We start from the raw sequence: 18,267 nt of genomic DNA, 5'->3' as shown, positions 1-18,267 counted from the left end.
AACTCCCTCACTAGCAGTGTCTTTGCTGGTTGTATTGGGTCTTCCCCTAGTTAGAGCTGCCTTAACTCCTTTTTCCTCCTCTTCCTTCTGGAAAGCTCTCTTTCCCTTTCCTGATTCTCGTGCTCTCTCTCCTCTTTCCCCTTCTGGAATTCTAATTCTAGTCTCCTCTGTTCTAGTTGTACCTTAGGTAAATTACTTTCGTCTGTTTGAGTCTTCAGGTTCAAGTGCAAAATGGTTGGCCACTTGTTTTAGGATTTTGGGTTTCCTAGCTTTTTGGATGGATAGTAATCCCTAACTGCCCAGGTAAATTGCTCAATTTTTCAATAGATGGGGCGTTTTAACCTGTCCCGAGTTACTTCACTCTGTTCTAGGAAGGTACTGGCCTCGAATGTGGACATTTTAGTACTCTAGAGCTGAAAACCTGTATTGAAGTTTTTAAATTATTGCTAGAGCTCAGTTTGGTTTCCTGCTTCCAATTTCCTGTTTGTCTTTATCTTTTGAGTTTAATCTAAACGTGAATCCCCAAATTTCTGTTAAGTGAGGAGGGTTGAATGGGCTTCCCTTTTTTTCCTCTCCTTGTTAGACCACAATATGTTTAATTTTTTTTTTTTAAGTATTTGTACTGGCCAGTTCACTAGGTGTGTGTTTACTTACCTGCTATGACCCCTTGGATCGGTTCATTTTGAGTTTAACAAAGAAAAAGGTCAACTTTATTGTCAGTTATACAGCACAGAAACAGGCCCATTGTACTTAACCAAACTAAGTAAAATAATAAACTATGCGCCAACTTTCTCACACTCTCGCGCACCCACGTTAGAGTGGGGAAGAGTAGATTGGTCGAGTTAGAGCCCATAGGGGGAAAAAAAGGGCTTCTAGCTGAATTTGGTGGTTCTGAGGCTTTTAGTTTGAAGAGATAGATGAGGATGATTTCCTCCAAAGGGGTTTCTGATTGTAGCCAGAGTGCGCGGCGGTGGTCAGTCAGCAGGCAGAGTTCGAAACTTGCAAGCTGCAATAGAGAGGCTTCTACTTAAGTCTGCACGTGTCTGAGCCCAGATGCTTCACTGCCTGCTGCAGAGAAACACCAGCTTAAAGAGCACAGATGTGGTGGGGGGGGGGCTTGTCAGATGGCAGTCACCCAGTGATTCAAGCATGATAGTTAGCAGTGTTTTTCTTATTGCTAAAGAGAATAGGCAGTTCCCTTAATCTTCCTGGGTCTTGGTTCTTGCTGGGATGAGCAGCCATTTCATCATCTCCTCACAGGCCTTGCAATGTAGGATACAGTGTAGCATATTAGGTGGCTATGTTCAGCTGCTAACAAAGCTGTCTTTTTTTAAAATCTGTTCCTTTTTAAAATTTCTTTGTAAAAAAAAAATATATAAATTCAGGTCTCCATCAGTGGATTACAGAAAATTATTCAACAAAGCATGTTGACGTGGCACCTGCGTCACCACAGCCAAAGAACAAATATTTTATATATAATGGAAAGTATATGAATACCAGCTACAGTTTATCTCATCATCTCGCCTTTTTCCTTGCCAGGTAGTGGGTAGTGTTAAATAGTGGAAGGCTTTATAGGCAAACTGTCTTACAGGCCACAACGTGAAATTCCTTCCATGACAATAACCATTTTTATACCGAGCACGAAGGTAGTTTGTCTTGCATGGTGGGAGGGTTTTATAGGCTTTTATAGGCATCCATACTTTCTGGATGTGGGAAACACTCACCAGAATTCAGAACTGGAGCTCCAGTCTTCACTCTTGCTATGTGGACCTTGGTTCAAACCCTGCACACTCTGACTCTGAGATGGACCTGGTCTGACTTGAATGCAGTTACAAACATCCCTCATTCTGTTTTTTCCTCTGATTTAAACTGTTTTATGACCCTGAGCTTATATTAATGTGGTCTGGTTTATCAAAAATAAGTGTCGTGGAAACATCGTACTGTAGAACTAGAATGGGTTTTGCATCAAGATGGGACTGTTGCCCCTTAACTGGCCTGTAATGCACCAAGCGGAGAGTTGGGTAGATAGTACATATTCCTTTTCAAGAAAAATGGACATTTTTGAAATGGTGCGCTTCATGTTTAAAGAACAATGATCTGGATTTTCTGAGAATTTTTGATTTTTTTTTTGATCTAATTGCTTTTGTGTCATAATAAAAGCAAAATACTGCAAATGCTGGAAATCTGAAATAAAACCAGAAATGCTGGAAATAAAGCTGGTCTGGCAGCATCTGTGGAGAGAGAAGCAGAGTTAACATTTCAGGTCAGTGACCCTTCTTCAGAACTGGCAAATATTAGAAATGTGAAAGGTTATAAGCAAGCAAGGGGTGGGGCAAGAGATAACAAATGAGGTGGTGTAGATAGGACCAGGTCATAGAATAGCTGACCAGAAGGTCATGGAGCAAAGGCAAACAATATGTTGATGGCTTTTGTGTCTTGTTGACTTGACTGTGGCAAAGATGGAGTGACCTAGGAAAACTGAAGTATGTGGAGATTGTGATCGTGCTGCTTAGGCAAATGTTGCAGCTCTTGCAGGAATAACATTTGCCTAGCTTTTCCGACTGTGCAATAAAACATTGTTTTGAAAACTTGGTTTTGTTTCACTTTGCGATGACTGACTGACTATCTGGATCGGGGAAAGTTTTTTAAAATTTTAAATTGTTTTGGTTTGAGAGGTGTAATGCAGATGCAGACATAATCATGTGGACTATAGTTGGTGTCTTTGCTTTCTTGTACTAAGACAGTGACAAGACTACATTTAATGCCCATTCCTTGTTGCCCTCAGAAGGTCCTGACTTCCTAAGCCATTGCAGAGGACACTGAGTCTGCCATGTAGTGTTAGTCTACAGTTCCATATAGATCATACTGCAGAGTGGTGTGGGGTGTGGTGGTAAGCAGGTTCCCTTCACTGGAGGATGTTGGTGAGCCAGTTGGGTATTCACAACTATCCATTTACTTTCATGATTATTTTTCTGGTACTGGTCCATAGTACCTGGGTCTTTTTGTTGATTTTACCTTAAATCTGTGTCCACTGGATACTGAACTTTCTGTTACTGAAAGACAGTTTCTCTTTGGTTATTCAGTTAAAACCCTTCAAGATTTTGAACACTTCTATCAAGTCTCATAACCTTCTCTGATCTAAGGAGAATGGCTCCAGTTTTCCTTGTTGCTGGTGCCATTCTAGTAAACCTATCTGCATCCTTTCTAAGGCCTTGTGATCCTTCCTTAAAAAGTCTGCCCAGAATTGGCCATCTGGGGCCTAACCAGTGTTTAACCAGAGCCTCACCATAACTTCCTTGCTTTTCTACTTTATGGATCTATTTATAAAGCAGGATCCTGTATGCCTTTTTAATGGCCTTACTATCTTCTTCCATCTTCAAACATTTCTGTATGCATACCCCCAGGTGTGTCTGTTCCTCAACCCCCTTTAAAATTGTACCCTGAGTTTATGTTGTCTCTGCTCATTCTTCCTACAAAAATGAATCACTTCACACTTTGTTTAAATTTTATCTGCCATGTGTCTGTCTATTTCACAAGTCTCTGTCCTTCCAAAGTCTATTGCTATCCTCTTTGTTTACTACTTTTTCTGAGTTCTTTGTCATCTGCGATAGTGGATGGTAGCATCATGGTGATGTTGCTGGACTAGTAATCCAGAGGCCTGGGTTAATGCTCTGGATTCATGAGATCAAATCCCACCACAGCAGCTGGGGGAGTTTAATTCAATTAATCTGGAATAAAATGCTAGTCTCAATCACGAAACTATTAGATTGTCATATAAACCCATCTGGTTTACCTAATGTCCTTCAGTGGTGAAAATATGCCTTGCTCACCTGATCCGGCCCACACGTGACTCCAGATCTCCAGCACTGTGGTTGACTAACAACTGGCCATTTCAGTGGGCAGTTAAGTCAAACTACTGCAGAAAAATGCACAGTGGGTGTACCTACACCACATGGACTGCAGCCATTCAAGAAGGTGGATCACCAGCACCACTACCCTCTCGAGGGCAATTAGGGATGGTGAATACATACTGGCCTTGCCAGCAGCACTCTCGTCCCAAGAATGTATTTTTAAAAAAAAAATCAAGTTCGCTTGGGATGGGTAATAACTGTCAAGTTGCTCACATCGCAAGAACAAATATTGAAAAGAAAGTTGTTCCCCTGTTAACTGTTCCTCTGGTATTGTCCTAGGCCCAACCATCATAAGGTTGCTTCATCAATGACCTTCCCTCCATCATAAGGTCAGAAGTGGGGATGTTCGCTGATTGCAGTGTTCAGTTCCATTTGCAACTCCTCAGGTACTGAAGCAGTCGGTACCCACATGCAGCAAGACTTGGACAATGTTCAGCCTTGGGCTCCAATGTTGGAAATATGTCAAATGCTAAGCAATGACCATCTCCAACAAGAGAGAATCTCTCCACCTCCTTGATATTTTAATGGCATTACCATTGCTGAATCCCCCAACATCATCATCCTGGGGGTCACCATTGGCCAGAATCTTAACTGGACCAGCCACATAAATACTATGGCTACAAGAATAGGTCAGAGGCTGGGTACTGTTAGGACCAAGGCAGGAGCAATGCACTGTCAATTCAGTCCCATCACTCCACAGGTCGCAGCATATTATTTAAGTTTTCCCACCCAACTGGAAAACAGCTAAATCAAACACCTTAGTAACCCCCGGAATAAAACAGACCAATCCAGGTATCTTTAGACAACAACAAATTAACTATTTATTTTAAAAAAAACGAAATCTTAAACTGTTATGGTAAACCCATGTCTAAAGACCTTATAACTTTTAACCTAACTTCCCCCATTCACATACATATACTCAAAAATCATGGTTAACCAGTTTCTTTTTAAAAAAAAATGGTTTAAAAATTAGCTGTTTCTTAAGTCTTTGTGGGTTATGTTCCTGGTGGATGAGGTATTCTAATTTGAAAATAATCAAATGTCACTCTAAGTCTCATGCGGATTTGATGAAATAGTCTGTTCTTGATAGGTGTTCAGAACACTTTGGCTGCAGCAGGCATCAGCCAGTTCTCTCAACAATGAGCACAGTAATAGGCCAACTTGAATTTTAAAACCGACAGAGTCTCAGTCGAAACTTTACTTAAAATTCCAGCAAATGCAATCAGTCAAGAGCGATTCAATCCTGAAGCAAATATTTCCTGGCTTGAAAGTAAAGAAAAATAGTTTTGCTCTTCAGCAATACAAATGGTCTATTTAAAAAAAAAAAAGGGCTTTTTCTTTCCTCAAGCTATTAACTCTGCCTGTAGTTCAGAGTGCTGAGAACAGTGGAGGCACTAGAGGAGTATAGAAAGTGTAGGCGGGTACTTAAAGTAATTAGGAGAGTGAAGAGGGGACATGAAAAAACACTGGTGGGCAAGATAAAGGAAAATACTAAGGTGTTTTATAAGTATATTAAGGGCAAGAGGATAACCAGGGAGAGAGTAGGGCCCATTAGAGACCAAAGTGGCAATCTGTGTATGGAGCCAGAGGACATAGGTGAGATCTTAAATGATTACATTTCATCTGTGTTCACTATGGAGAAGGACGATGTAGGTGTAGAGATCAGAGAGGGGGATTATAATATAATTGAACATATTAGCATTGAAAGGGAGGAAGTATTAGCTGTTTAGTGGGCTTAAAAGTGGATAAATCCCCAGGCATCGATGAGATGTATCCCAGGCTGATATGTGAGGCAAGGGAGGAGATTGCAGAGACTCTGACACAGATTTTCAAATCCTCTCTGGCCACAAGAAAGGTACCAGAGGATTGGAGGACAATGAATGTGGTACCATTATTTAAGAAGGGTAGCAGGGATAAACCAGGTAATTACAGGCCGGTAAGTCTAACATCAGTGGTTGGGAAACTATTGGGAGAAATTCTGAGGGACAGGATTAATATCCACTTGGACAGGTAGAGATTAATCAGGGATAGTCAGCATGGCTTTGTCAGGGGGACATCGTGTCTAACTAACTTGATTGAATTTTTCGAGGTAGTGACGAAATATGTAGATGAGGGTAAAGCAGTTGATGTAGTCTACATAGACCTCAGTAAGGCTTTTGATAATGTCCCGCATGGAAGATTAGTTAAAAAGGTAAGAGCCCATGGGATCCAGGGCAGTTTGGCGATTTGGATCCAAAATTGGCTTAGTGGCAGGAGGTAGAGGGTAATGGTCGAGGGTTGTTTTTGCGAGTGGGAGCCTGTGACCAGTGGTGTACCGCAGGGATCGGTGCTGGGACCCTTGCTGTTTGTAATCTATGTTAATGATTTAGACGTGAATATAGGAGGTATGATCAGTAAGTTCACAGATGTCACGAAAATTGGTGGTGTTGTAAATATTGAGGAGGAAAGCCTTAGATTACAGGACGATATAAATGGGCTGGTAAGATGGGCGGAGCAGTGGCAAATGGAATTTAATCCTGAGAAGTGTGAGGTGATGCATTTTGGGAGAACTAACCAGGCAAGGGAATATACAATGGATGGTAGGACCCTAGGAAGTACAGAGGGTCAGAGGGACCTTGGTGTACTTGTCCATAGATCACTGAAAGCAGCAGCACAGGTAGATGAGGTGGTTAGGAAGGCATATGGCTTACTTGCCTTTATTAGCCGAGGCATAGAATATAAGAGCAGGGAGGCTATGATGGAGCTGTATAAAATACTAGTTAGGCCACAGCTGGAGTATGTGTACAGTTCTGGGCACCACACTATGGGAAGGATGTGATTGCACTGGAGAGGGTGCAGAGGAGATTCACCAGGATGTTGCCTGGGCTGGAGCATTTCAGCTATGAAGAGAGACTGAAAAAGCTAAGGTTGTTTTCCTTGGAGCAGTGAAGGCTGAGGGGGAGATTTGATTGAGGTGTACAAAATTATGAGGGGCATTGATAGGTTAGATAGGAAGAAACTTTTTCCCTTAGCGGAGGGTCAATAACCAGGCAGCATATATTTAAGGTAAGGTGCAGGAGGTTTAGAGGGGATTTGAGAAGAAAATTTTCACCCAGAGTTGGAATCTGGAACACACTGCCTAAAGAGGTGGTAGAGGCAGGAACCCTCACAACCTTTAAGAAATATTTAGATAAGCACTTGAAATGCCATAGCATACAAGGCTATGGGCCAAGTGCTAGAAAATGGAATTAGAATAGTTAGGTGCTTGATGGCCAGCACAGACACGATGGGCCGAAGGGACTGTTTCTGTGCTGTATAACTCTATGACTCTAAATACAGTAAAGGGTGGCTACCCAAACCTGACCAGACCCGGTGACGTGTCTGGTTCAGGTTGGGTCTCTCTCTTCTGGGTCCAGCATTTGGGTTGGGTCAGGCTGGATGTGGACAGTGCTGCCTTGCTCCAGGAAGTAATTTTTAAATGAACCTTCAGGACGTCAAGGCGGGAAACATGTAGTCCGGACTCCGCACTCTGCAGTAAAGCCTGGCTACCTGACCAAACCCAACTAACTGTGTCGGGGCTGGGTCGGGCATTAAAATTTTTTTTTAATGTGCTTGGGCCCAGGTTGGCTGCTGTCGGGTCGCGTTTTAATTTTATCCCCGAGCCAGGCTTTCATAGGCAGCTCTTCTCTTCAGTAGCATACTTTCCTGGAGAGTCTCAAAACCAGTTCAGACCAGTTTTTACACAGTTGAGTGGAAACGTTAGACCATGTGACCCCTCCCTCTGTAGCTGGCACACTGTGCCTCAGAAATCCAGAAGCTTCTCTCTGTCTTAAAGGCACACCGTTTTAATCTGAGAAGAAAATAGATATGGTTCCAGAACACACATTTGTAGCAAGTAACACCACCTGACTCCCAAAGCCTTTCCATCATCTACAAGGTACAGGTCAGGAGTGTGATACATTATTCCTCACTTGCCTGGATGAGTACAGCTCCAGAAATGCTCAAGAGGCTCGACACCATCCAGGACAAAGCAGCCCACTTGATCGGGACCCTATCCACCACCTTAAACATTCACTCCCTCCACAGTGAGCACCATCTACACGATGCACTGCAGCAACTCGCCAAAGCTTCTTTGATAGCACCTTTGCAAACCTGCAACCTCTAGCACCTAGAAGAGCAAGGGAACACCCCACCACCTGCAAGACCCTCTTGCCACGCACCGTGCTGACTTGGAACAATATTTCTCCATTCCTTCATCATAGCTGTGTCAAAATCCTGGAAGTCCCTCCTTAACAGCACGCTGGGTGCACCTACACCACTCGGACTGCAGTGTTTCAAGAAGGTGTCTCGCCACTACTTTCTCAAGGGAAATTGGGGATTGGCAATAAATGTTGGCCTTGCCAGTGACACCCACGTTCTGAGAATGAATTATTAAGTAAAGTTGCAAAATTGAAGCTGGCAACTATGTAAAATCCAAATCGACTTGGGTGAGGGGCAATTATTAATTGTCGAGAACTAATGTCGGAATTGTGCCAATTCTTCTTGGGGAAGATAAATTTTGGTTATATTGTTGGAGTAGGATGGTTCAGCGTTTCCTATCTAAATTAAACTGTTTCAAAAGAAGTGTCTCCAGAGGGAGTAACGTCAGTGGAAACTGCACTTGCCAGCAAGGATCACTGTGCCACTGATTTTTACCGAGTCACCCAAACTGAGCTCATGAAGTGATCTGCCCTGGTCAAAAATGTACCTTCCTGATTTGGTAGCAAAGATCCAGAGTGGGCTCTCATATATATAAACCAGGAGGTTTCTGCTTTCTGGAGTGCCTCCATGATCAGTTTACTAGGTGATTTGTAATTAACAAGCTCTCCATGTTCACATCCCTGATTTTGTGTAGTGGTGAGTCTCTGCCAATTACTAGCGATCTCATTACCAAATAACAATGTGAAGAAATGGAAACCGCCACCTTTAAAACTGGAACATTTTGGATCAAAACCCTTTTACCAGGGGTGTTCTGACACTTTGCTCCGTGACCTTTTGGTCAGCTATGTGGCCTGGTCCAATCTAGACCTCCTTTGTTATCTCTTGCCCCACCCCCACCTCACTTGCTTATAACCTGTGACTTTTCTAATATTTGTCAGTTCCGAAGAAGGGTCACTGACCCGAAACGTTAACTCTGCTTCTCTTTTCACAGATGCTGCCAGACCTGCTGAGTGGTTCCAGCATTTCTTGTTTTTATTTCAGATTTCCAGCATCCGCAGTATTTTGCTTTTATTTTAGTGTTCTGACACAAGTTTATACTTCAAATGTTCACTTTTTTTTTCTGTACGGTTGTTGACAGTCCTGCTGTGTATTTCCAGCATTTTCAGTATTTCATATCATCTCCATCACAAAAACCACCTACTTCCACCTCCATTCAATCACTTGTTTTGACCCTTGCCTCAAGCCATCTGCTGCTGAAACCCTCACCCACGCTTTTGTTACCTCACAGTCTAGTGTTCCAATGCTGTCTTCTTAGCCAGCCTTCCATCTTCTACCCTCCATGAACTTGAGCTCATCCAAAAATTCTGCTGCCAATACCCCAAGACCCATTCACCCATCACCCATTAGCTCACTGATCAGTGTTAGCTCCCACCAACACCTCAAATTAAAAAAATTATCCTTGGGATCAAATCACTCAGTGGCCTCGACCCTCCTTTTTATCTCTATCACTATAACCTCCTCCAACTCTACAACCTTCTGAGAATGCTGCATTTCTCCAATTCTGACGTCTCTTGTGCATCCTCTACCCCCTTCACGCTGCCATTAGCAGCTGTGTCTTCAACCTGTCTCCTTCTTAAACTCTGAAATTCGCTCCCTAAATCTCTTTTTTGATTCTGTCATGCTCGCCTCTTAAAATCCACCTTCTTTTGACCAAGCTATTGGTTGTCACGTCTTTTATGGCTCAGTGTCAAATTTGTTGTCTGATATTTGTACTCCTGTGAAGCATCTTGAGACATTTTACTAGGTTAAAAAGGTGCCATATAAATGCAAGTTGTTTGTTTCATTTTGAAATTTGTATAGATGAGATTGCGTTAAATTAGATATTGGCAATTTGCAGAACAGTGTTAAAATTCAGTACTTATGAAGTGATTTCAGTATTCTTCCTGAAGAAATGTTTGATGTTTAATTGTGTTTTTTTTAAGCTTGCATAAAACCAAGAAAAACTTAAATCCCGCACATAGTGTTCATATATAGCACTGAAGTCGTAAAGCTTCCTACCAGCTTTGAGCCATGTTACACTTGTACTGACAGCCAATACCCACAGCAGGATTATTCTCCATTTATCGTAACCTCGTTGAATTTTTAACTCGCTTGATTTAACAAATTGAGCCACTGTACATGGGATTGTTTTTTTAAATACGTTTTACATAGAAACATAGAAAATAGGAGCAGGAGTAGGCCATTTGGCCCTTCGAGCCTGCTCTGCCATTCATTATGATCATGGCTGATTATCCAACTCCGTAATCTGTTCCTGCTTTCCCCCCATACCCTTTGATCCCTTTTGACCCAAGAGCTATATCTAATTCTTTCTTGAAAACATACAATGTTTTTTGGCCTCAACTGCTTTCTGTGGTAGCGAATTCCATAGGCTCACCACTCTCTGGGTGAACAAATTTCTCCACATCTCAGTCCCAAAAGGTTTACCCCGTATCCTTAGACTATGACCCCTGGTTCTGGACTCCCTCACCATCAGGAACATCCTTCCTGCATCTACCCTGTCAAATCCTGTTTGAATTTTCTAGATTTCTATGAGATTCTCCACCACCCCCCCCCCCCCCCCCCCCCGTGACTCTTCTGAACTCCAGTGAATGTAACCCTAACCGACTCAATCTCTCTCCTCATACGTCAGTCTCGCCATCTCAGGAATCAGTCTGGTAAACCTTTGCTGCACTCCCTCTAGCAAGAACATTCTTCCTCAGATAAGGAGACCAAAAGTGCACACAATATTCCAGGTGTGGCCTCACCAAGGCCCTGTATAATTGCAGTAAGACATCCCTGCTTCTATACTCGAATCCTCTCGCTATGAAGGCCAACATACCATTTACCTTTTTTACTGCCTGTTGCACCTGCATGCTTGCCTTCAGCGACTGGTGTACGAGAACACCCAGGTCTCGTTGCATATTCCCCTCTCTCAGTTTATAGCCGTTCAGATAATCTGCCTTCCTGCTTTTGCTACCAAAGTGGATAACCTCACATTTATCCACATTATACTGCATCTGCCATGCCTTTGCCCACTCACTCAACTTTGTCCAAATCACCCTGAAGCCTCTCTGCATCCTCCTCACAACTCACCCTCCCACCCAGTTTTGTGTCATCTGAAAATTTGGAGGTATTACATTTAGTTCCCTCATCTAAATCATTAATGTATTTTGTGAATAGCTGGGGTCCCAGTACCGATCCCTGAGGTACCCCACTAGTTGCTGCCTGCCATTTGGAAAAAGACCCATTTATCCCTGCTCTTTGTTTCCTGTCTACCAACCATTTTCTATCCATTGCAATACACTACCCCCAATCCCATGCGCTTTAATTTTACACGCTAATCTCTTATGTGGGACTTTGTCCAAAGACTTCTGAAAGTCCAAATAAACCACATCCTTTGGCTCCCCCTCATCAACTCTACTAGTTATATCCTCAAAGAATTCTAGTAGATTTGTCAAGCATAGAGTCATAGAGAGGTACAGCACTGAAACAGGCCCTTCGGCCCACCGAGTCTGTGCCGACCATCAACCTCCCACTTATATTAATCCTACATTAATCCCATATTCCCTACCACATCCCCACAATTCTCCTACCACCTACCTACACTAGGGGCAATTTACCATGGCCAATTTACCTATCAACCAGCAAGTCTTTTTTCTAAATAGCTCTCCACTGCTATGATTCCAATCAATGCTAAGATGTGATTGGACTTATCGGGGTTTGGCATTCCTTCCAGGAATTTGTCTCATTTATGTTTCATGTGGCTGTTTATTCGAAGAAAGGCTCAAAAATACTCCTTCAAGCAAATGAGACTGTACCTGCCAGTTTTAGGGCAGGAGGCATGGATGGGAGAGGTAGCAATTTTCTGGTGTTGAGTCGGCCGGCTACTGATTGTCTTCAGCTCCTGGAAAAAATCTACAGTGGTTTTTAAAAAAATTTCTTCTGCCCTTTTAATCTGAAATTTCCTATTGCGGAATACTGAATCACAAAGTCGTCTCAATACAATTAGCATTTATATAGCAGCTTTTTAATGCAGTAGAATGTCTCTAGGCACTTCACCAGACAACGAATGAGACAATAAATTTACACCATCCCAAAATTTGAGTCTTTAGGACAGGTGGCCAAAAACTTGGTCAGAGGTAGGCTTTAAGGAGAGAGGGAGGGAATTCCAGAAGTGCTGGGGCTTCACCACAGGGTGGTGCTGTTAGCTACAAGAGTCTCCTGCACTGCTGCTTTGACCTGATTAGGTTTAACTTTTGTTTTTCCCCCCAAGCCTTCTCTTGTCACCAGTATGCTTTTTGGGTTGTAGCTGTCGCACAAATTGAGATTTCAGTTTCAGCTTTCTGTCTATGACTCTGCTCCAGCAACACATTTGCTTGGGTAGTCAATACTTTTCCAACCAGCATGTTTGTGCTCTAATTTTTCCAAGATTGTGACTCCTTATTCTGTGAGGGGAAATAGGATAGATATGGAAAAGCTATCCAATCCTTTTCGTGCATTTTTAAAACCACAACAATTTATATTAGTGTATATTATTGTAATAAGATCGATGGCAAACAAAATTTGACATCTGTCTGCTCACTCCTCAATCTTCTATACTTGAGAGAATACTTTTATTGATTCTGTTTTGCTTTTCTTGTCCATTTTTAAGCAGGATTGCTGGTTTTGAATGCTGACTTGTTTGTATGCTGTATAGCTCCTCCCTCTATTACTGAAAAATTGAAACATTTCAAAATGACATATGTACTTTTCCTTTCATCTTGGTGCAAATGTTCAATTTTTACATTTTTTATTAAACTCTAACCATGGGATTCATCTGATGTGACTATTTCCCCACACTCTCTTGTCTCAAACTTGTAAGGCTTTCAGTTATGTAGTAATGGGTTAGGCTTTTCTTCTACCAGGCAGGGTTTGTACTATATATATATATATATATATATATATATATATATATATATATATATATATATATTGATTTTTGTTCCTCTGACATTGATGGCAATCAATCTTCGTTAAAAATGTTGGATATGCTCAAAAATAAAAGCTTAATTAAGGCACACTATTGATGGCGTACTGCACTGCCAGAGCTGTCATCTTTTGGGTGAGATGTTAAACTGCCTAACTGATCAGGCAGATGTCAAAGATCCCACAACACTATTTGAAGTGTAGGGGAGTGAATTCTCTGTGTCCTGACCAATATTTATCCCTCAATCAACATTGCTAAAATAGATTACCTGGATATTTAACTCCTTGCTGTGTCCAGGTTCGTTGCTATGTTTCCTATATTACAACAGTGACTACACTTCAAAAATAACTTCTAGGAGCTTTGAGGTGTCCAGAAGTTCTGAAAGGTGCTTTTATATGTACTTTTTTTTTTCTTGTATTGGAACTTGTGTTGAATTTTCACTCTAATTATCAACTGGACAAGACTCTGCTTTCTCTGTCTCTTTCTCTCACCCTCTACCCCAGTAATCTGGAGCTTTCTGTGGAAGCACCTTGAACATTGACATTAAAGGTATGCTTGTGAAATCTGACCACCAATGATGAGCTAATCATTGCCCGACCAGTTTGAAATGTAACTTTCTCCAGGAGCCTAAGACTGTAATTGTCTTAGCACAATTTCTAACACATTGATTTTGTTTGTTAATAAAAGACTGCCATTCATAAAATGGTTACAACACCGAAGGAGGCCATTCGGCCTGTCGAGCCTGTGCCAGCTCGCTGCAAGGCCATTTTCGCTAGTCCCTTTCTCTGTCGTCCTGCAAATTTTTTTTAACCTTCAGTTGTTGTTTATCCAATTCTCTTCTGAAAACCACAATTGAATCTTCATGCTCGCACACTCGCTCACACTCTTTCTCTCCCCCGCCCCCGCCCCCACCCCGTCTACACCCCTCTATCAAATCTTCCTCAGTTTTCTCCTCTTGATGGAGAACAATCCCAGCATCTCCAATGTATCCATGTAACTGAAGTTCCTCATCCCTGAAACCATTCACATAAATCTTTTCTGCAACCCCTGTAAAGCCTTCACATCCTTCTTAAAGTGTGGTGCCCAGAATTGGACGCAATACTGCAGTTGAGGCTGAACCAGTGTTTTACAAAGATTGTTCATGACTTCCTTGCTTCCTGTGGTTTTGTAAATCAATGTGAATCCCGTATGCCTTTTTAACTGCTGTCAGAATCTACCCTGCCACCTTCAATGATTTTGTGCATGCATACCCCCAAGTCTCTCTCTTCCTGAATCACCTTTTAGAATTGTATCCTTTTTATTTTCGCACTTCTCAGCATTAAATTTCATCTGCCACCTGTCTGCCTATTCCACCAGCCTGTCTATATATCCTCTTGAAGTCTATCGCTGTCATCCTCACAGTTCACTATACTTCCCTGTTTTGTCATCTGTAGATTTTGAAATTGGGCCCTGTACACCCAAGTCCAAATTAGTAATAAATACGAAGAAAAGCAGTGACCCTGGTACTGACCTCTGGGGAACCCCACTATATAACCTCCTGTAGTCTGAAAGACAATTTTTACCACCACTGCTCTGTTTCCGATCACTTAGCCAATTTTGTATCCAAGCTGCCGCTTTCCATTTTGTTCCATAGGCTTGGCAGCAAAGTTTGAAGCCAATTTATGTGGCATGTTATCAAATGCCTTTTGGAAGTCCATTATACAAGACATTAACAGCATTACCCTCATCAGCCAATTATATATAGATGGTGGTGTAGTAGTAATGTCACTGAGCTAGTAATCCAGAGGCCCAGGCTAATTCCCTGGGACATGGGTTCAAATCCCACTGTGGCAGCTGGTGGAATTTAAAATCAAATTAATTCATTTTAAAAATATGGAATTGAAAGCTAACCTCTGCAATGTTGCCATCAAACTATCATCGATTTGTTGTTAAAAACCCATCTGGGTCACTCATTTCCTTTTTAGGGAAGGAAATTTGTTGTGACCCACATGTGACTCCAGACCCACAGCAATGTGGTTGACTCTTAACTGTCCTTTGAAATGGCCTAGCAAGCCATTCCGTTTCAAGGGCAGTTAGGGATGGGCATCAAATGCGGGCCTTGCCAGTGATGACCACGTCCCATGAAAGAATAAAGAAAAAAAAATCAAGTTAGTTAAACCTGATTTGCCTTTATCAAATCTATGCTGGTTTTCCTTAATTAATCCACACTTGTTTGTGACTTTAATGTTGTCCCAGTTTATCATATCTAAAATTGTTCCTACCACTGAACTTCAATTGACTGGCCTATAGTTGCTGGATTTCTCCTTCCACCCTTTTTTTTTTGAACAGGGCATCATTTGCAATTCCACAGTCCTCTGGCAGCACCCCTGTATCTAAGGAGGTTTGGAATATTATGGTCAGTACCTCTGCAATTTCCACCCTTAGTTCCCTCAGCATCCCATCCAGTCCTTGTAACTTTTTAATTACAGCCAGCCTTCCTAGTATCTCCTTTTTTTTAATCAACATTTTAGCTCATCGGATATCTCAACTACCTCATCTTCAGTATGACTTTGGCAGCCTCCTCATCTTCCTTGGTAAAGACAGATGCAAAGTATTCATTTACTACCTCCGCCATGACCTCTGTCTCCATGCACAGGTCTCCTTTTTTGGTCCTTAATCAGCCCCACTTCTCTTGCTACCCATTTACTCTTTATATGCCTATAGAGGACTTTTGGATTCCCTTTTATGTTAGCTGCCAGGCTCTTGGGCAAAGTGTGAATATTTCTTCTTTACTTTTTCACTTCCCCTCTGAACTTTCTATATTCAACCTTGTTCTCACTTGTATTATTAACATCTCTCGTACGTCCCCTTTTCCTGCTTCATCTTGTTGTCTTTAGTCATCCAGGGAACTCTGAGTTTGTTTGTCCTACCTTTTCCCGCTCATGGGAATGTACCCTGACTATTCCCAAACCATTTCTTTTAAAGGTAGCCCGTTGTTCCGTATTGCCTGCCAATCTTTGATTCCAGTTTACCTGGGACAGATCTGTTCTCAACCCACTGAAATTGGCCATCCTCCAATTAAGTATTTTTACTCTAGATTGCTCTTGTCCTTTTCCATAACTAATCTAAACCTTTATGGTGCTATGATCGTTGTTACCCTACTGACACTTGATCCGCTTGACCCACCTCATTCCCCAGCACCAGATCCAGCAATGCTCCTTCCTCATTTAGTCTGGAAACATAATGATCAAGGAAGTTCTCCTAAACACGCTTCAGAAACTCTTTTCCTCCCCCCCACCCTTTACACTATTACTGTCGCAGTCCATATTAAAGGATAATTAAAGTCCCCCATTACTATATAATTCTTGCACCTCTCTGTAATTTCTCTGCGCATTTGCTCTTCTATATCTTTCCCACCAATTGGCCTATAGGGTGCATTCCTGTATTCAGGAATATTTAGTACCCAATCCTACCTTTTCTCCAGCTAAGTCTCCATAATTAGTCGCATGGGAATATGTTGTGACAGCTGAATCTGCAGCATACCAACATTATTTACCACACTTCATGCATTTAGACCCATGTACTGTCAACCTAATTTACACCTTTTTTTATTCTCGGTTGGTTTAACTCCACCTAATACCTTTTTACTGTTTCTCCCAATCCTTTGTGATATTGTTTCTTTCTAATGCTGCACCCTGATGCCCATCCCCCTACCAAACGAGTTGAAATCGTCTCCAAAAAAATTAACAAATCGCCCAGTGAGGACATTAGTTCCAGCTCTGCGGTGCTATTTGTCTGTTCAATTACCACACTATCTCTCTCCTCCTCCTTCTCAACTTGTCTGCAGCCTTTTACACAATTGATCACACCATCCTCCAATGGTGAGGGCTGCAAATGGGACTCTGCTCTTTGCAACTCGAGCAATTTCAAGATCTGCAAACTGTTGCTATTAATCTAAATTTTTTCTGGGTCGTAGCTGCAAGATGTACTTTTGACTTACAGTAGCAATTGGTGGATTGTCCCAGATGGGGTTTGGCGTCTTTGATAATGAGAGGGGAAGCCGTGGTTGTCTTACACAGGAGAAGGGTATAATCATCATCAGAAATGATAAATGGGCTATAATTGTTTCCTTGCTTTGCACTACATTTGGGTGATGGCTACTTGACCTGTTGAAAATACGACCCAAAAGATGCCAAACCTCTTGCTTATTTCCTGAAGTTTTAGAACTGGTCTGTAAACGTTTAATGTAGCTCTTTTTTTAAAGAAGTGTTTGAACGCCTGGTGGGAATACTGACTATTCCATTAAAATGTGTAGGCTTCACCCAGAGTAACTCCCATCATCTGCTTTTCGTATGAAATGTTCATCTGTCGAGTTTTTTTTCCCACATGTTCTACAAATGTCCTGTCTGCTGGTTCTGTTGAACATTTGAGATATACAGCATTGTTTAAAGAGTGAGTTCATTTGGATAAAGTTCCTTCCCTCTGAGCAGCACAAAAAGATTGAAAGGTCATTTCATCTCATTGTGTGTGGAAAATAGCTGCCATGTTTGCCTACAGAAGCAGATTAATTTGTGCTTCACACTCTTCTCAAAAGGTACAAATGCAGCCATGAACAGCTAAATGGGGCCCTCCCTTATTCTCCCTCTCCTCCATCAACACTGCAGGTTTGAGGAAGGTATTATTTTGCAACATGAGGAAGGCTTCTTCTATAACAGTTTCTCACCAATGCACAAGGTATTTTTTCTTCATTTTTGTTTTCTTTTGGGAGAGGCGGTTCAGTGAATCTCTCTGTTCATTGTGTTCTGCCCATCAGGCAGGATCCAACCCTAATCCCACATGAGATGTTTGAACCACTTAATGGGGAGGAATAACTGAGGTGGTTTCCTGTTGCCTTCTGCATGGGTTTTTTTTAAATCTTTGGATCACCTTCTCCTAGGTAGGCTGTATTCAAAGCCAAAGACCCCCACCTGCTGTTAAGAAGAGAGTTCCAGGATTTTGACTCCGTGACTGTGAAGGAAAGTTCCAAGACAGGATGGTGTGTGGCTTGGAGGGGAACTTGCAGGTGGTGGGGTTCCCATGCATCTGCTGCCCTTGTCCTTCAAGGTAGAGGTCGCAGGTTTGGAAGGTGCTGTCGAAGGAGCCTTGGCGAGTTGCTGTAGTGCATCTTTAGATGGTACACACTGCTGCCACTGT

General features: G+C 42.0%; 1 protein-coding gene across 1 annotated transcript in view; it reads left to right on the top strand.

Annotated features, from left to right (window-relative positions):
* slc20a2 (solute carrier family 20 member 2) overlaps positions 1 to 18,267 on the top strand; it is an 85,658-nt gene that overhangs the window by 15,666 nt on the left and 51,725 nt on the right. The gene's annotated exons all lie outside the window — the stretch shown is intronic.

This window comes from Heterodontus francisci, chromosome 4 (assembly GCF_036365525.1).
Source record: "Heterodontus francisci isolate sHetFra1 chromosome 4, sHetFra1.hap1, whole genome shotgun sequence".
Lineage (NCBI taxonomy): Eukaryota > Metazoa > Chordata > Chondrichthyes > Heterodontiformes > Heterodontidae > Heterodontus > Heterodontus francisci.
This window is presented reverse-complemented; position numbering and strand designations above follow the sequence as displayed.